General features: G+C 39.9%; 1 pseudogene across 1 annotated transcript; it reads left to right on the top strand.

The window, feature by feature from the left end:
- Positions 1-566: 566 nt before the first annotated feature.
- LOC102427613 lies at positions 567-2,282 on the top strand (annotated as a pseudogene). The gene has a single exon (XR_002827319.1). The product of XR_002827319.1 is annotated as a metallophosphoesterase MPPED2 pseudogene (transcript).
- Positions 2,283-3,144: the final 862 nt, after the last annotated feature.

Here is a 3,144-nt window from a genome sequence, read left to right as displayed (position 1 = left end):
ACATGGGGCCCTCAGAGCTTTCTAACTCGTTTATCAGACTTGGTCACTTCTCTGGTATGGAGTATATGGTGTTTAAGCTGCTCAATACACTGTGAAAATACATAAAATACTAAAATAAATCCAAAACATGCAGCCTTGGCTCTTCTGAGTCTCTTTTCCCAGTGAAGACTTTGGTAGCTAAAACCTCCATATTTGCAGAAAATCAACCAACTCAAGAGAATTACTTAAAAGGACAATAACCTGGCAAGGTGCTCCTTAAAATTATAGTCACACATTAGAGATAAAAGTGACACTGTTCTGTGGATATTTGATGGGCACATGAAAGTGTGTTCTGGGGTATTGGTAATCAGGCCTTACAAAGGTTGTGAGAAATGTTACTGAAGAGAGACAAGAACTAGTTCATTCTGAAAAGTCTGTAAAAAAAAATAGCTGTTTTGGAAAAGTGTTCAAGGAACTAATTAAGTTTATCTTATAAAAAATAAAAATTCTGGCCGCTCAGCGATGGATCGCCTGCTCGCCGGGCGCTGAAGGCATCCCCCGGACCCGGAGCGCAGCCCGGGAAAGAAACGCACAGCAGTATTGATGAGTAGATCCTTGGGTTCAGAGGTTGGCTGAAGCGCACCATGCCTGCTTCCATCCTTCGCTCCGGAAAGTTGTGAATTGCTCATGCCTATAGCGAGGAAGGATGGCACATGGGATTCCTTCTCAAGGCAAAGTTACCATATCGGTGGATGAATACAGCTCTAACCCCACCCAGGCGTTCACGCACTACAACATCAACCAGAGCAGATTCCAGCCGCCACATGTACATATGGTCGACCCCATCCCATATGACACTCCAAAACCAGCGGGCCACATGCGGTTTGTCTGCATCTCAGACACACACTCCAGAACAGATGGTATCCAGATGCCTTATGGGGACATCCTTCTCCACACAGGCGATTTCACCGAGCTGGGACTGCCCTCAGAGGTTAAGAAGTTTAATGACTGGTTAGGAAACCTGCCATATGAATATAAAATAGTGATTGCTGGGAATCATGAACTGACATTTGATAAGGAATTCATGGCAGACCTCGTTAAACAGGACTACTACCGTTTCCCCTCTGTGTCCAAATTGAAACCAGAGGACTTTGACAAAGTTCAGTCCCTCCTGACAAACAGTATTTACTTACAAGACTCGGAGGTAACAGTGAAGGGATTCAGGATATACGGTGCACCTTGGACCCCGTGGTTTAATGGATGGGGCTTTAACCTACCCAGAGGTCAGTCTCTGCTGGACAAATGGAACCTCATCCCCGAGGGCATCGACATTCTCATGACACATGGACCTCCTCTAGGTTTTCGAGACTGGGTTCCAAAGGAGCTTCAGAGAGTGGGCTGCGTGGAGCTCTTAAACACAGTGCAGAGGCGAGTCCGACCCAAGCTCCACGTGTTTGGTGGAATTCACGAAGGTTATGGCATCATGACCGACGGTTACACAACCTACATCAATGCCTCAACGTGTACAGTCAGCTTTCAACGGACCAACCCTCCAATTATATTTGACCTTCCAAACCCACAGAATTCCTGAAGCTCTGAATGCCCAACTGGAATGTGAGGGAAGGTCTATAAACTGCCATTTTTTCTAATTATAAATTTACATTCTCTGACTTGTTTATTTCCAAATCCTGTGAGTTCTTTTTGTAAATTGCTGGAACAACAACAACAAAAAATGATGCTAAAGGTTGTGCTTCTTTATTATTATTATTATTATTATTTTTAAATGGGGTATCCATTTGAAATCAGAGGAGCACTGTGAATTTGTAAAATGACTTCTGTTTTCTTAAAGGCCACGCCATTGTAAATTGTTAGTGTTCGCCAAAGGACAGCCAAGCTTTCTTTTTAAAAGGTGATAAAAGTCTTATTTTAATATGCTTTAAGCTGGAAGAAAAAAAGAAAACAGGTAGGCAGTGTTTTAAAAACCAACCAGATTTGCACAACTGTTTAAGAGTATTGTTTGAACTATTTTACTTTTTTTGATGTTTTGTTATTATTGTTTTCTTGGTCATGCTTCTTTTCTGCAGATGGGGCCCAGATTTATGGGAATCTTTTCAACAAAAGTCGGCGTGGAAATAGACTTCCCCTCACACTCTCACTCTAAAGAGAGTTGTGTCAAGGGAAGAAAACAGCCCACGTCTTAAAAGATGGCTTAGCTAGTGAGATCCATACTGTGGTTATGCAAGGTCTCCTTGTTTGTTGCTTTTAAATTATTTTAGCTTTAAAAAATATGGAAATGGAATCTGTCAAGAGCAGGTATTTCATGCAGTACAAAAAAAAAGAGTGTGCAAGACTCCTTTTTAATATGGGTTTATATATATAAGTATTTTTTGTGTATTATGACTAAGTTAGGAGTTTACTATTGCCAAGGATGGTAGAGCTGCAAGGGATGCTGTATAGCAGGGCATCCGGAGGCTGAGGAGCTCACACACTTTCTCAGAACTCAAGGTCTTAAAGAGCTTGAGTCAAATCTAGGTACAGTTACAGGCGTGTATAGACTTAAATGGATGCAATGGAAGCTAACGAAAATAAGGCTTAGTTGTCCTTTATATTTAAATACCCTGAATTGTCTTCTTACTTCCTCTCCCTCCCCCCATTTTGCACTGTGTGTCGATGCAATCTTCGCTAGCACAAAATATTGTCGCTAATAGTCATTTCTGTTTTCCCATTGTAAATGCTGTTGAGCTTTATTCTATTTTATGTTACCTTGTTAATGAAATTTAGGAAAGCAGCTGTTTCTTTAAATTTATTGTGATATTCTATATCTAGCGGCCTTTATATGCAAATAAAATTGCAAGATTTTTAAAAAAAATAAATAAATAAAAAATAAAAAAAATAAAAAAAAACAAAAATTCTGTGAAAACATAAATATGGCTCTCATAGACTCAAGAGAGTTGATTAAGGACCACAGTGTAATCTATTCTTCATATTTAAAAGGTGAACCCATTTTTGCCGATATAACTCCTCAGGCAAGGAAAACAAAGGGAAAAATAAACAAATGGGACTTAAAAAGCTTTTGCACAGTAAAAGAAATCATCAACAAAATGAGAAGGCAACTCAATGAATGGGGGAGCATATTTGCCAACGATACATCTGATAAGAGTTAAT

Source organism: Myotis lucifugus, unplaced genomic scaffold, assembly GCF_000147115.1.
Source record: "Myotis lucifugus unplaced genomic scaffold, Myoluc2.0 scaffold_1047, whole genome shotgun sequence".
NCBI lineage: Eukaryota > Metazoa > Chordata > Mammalia > Chiroptera > Vespertilionidae > Myotis > Myotis lucifugus.
The sequence above is the reverse complement of the archived record's forward strand: the minus strand, read 5'-3'. Positions and strand labels throughout refer to the sequence as shown.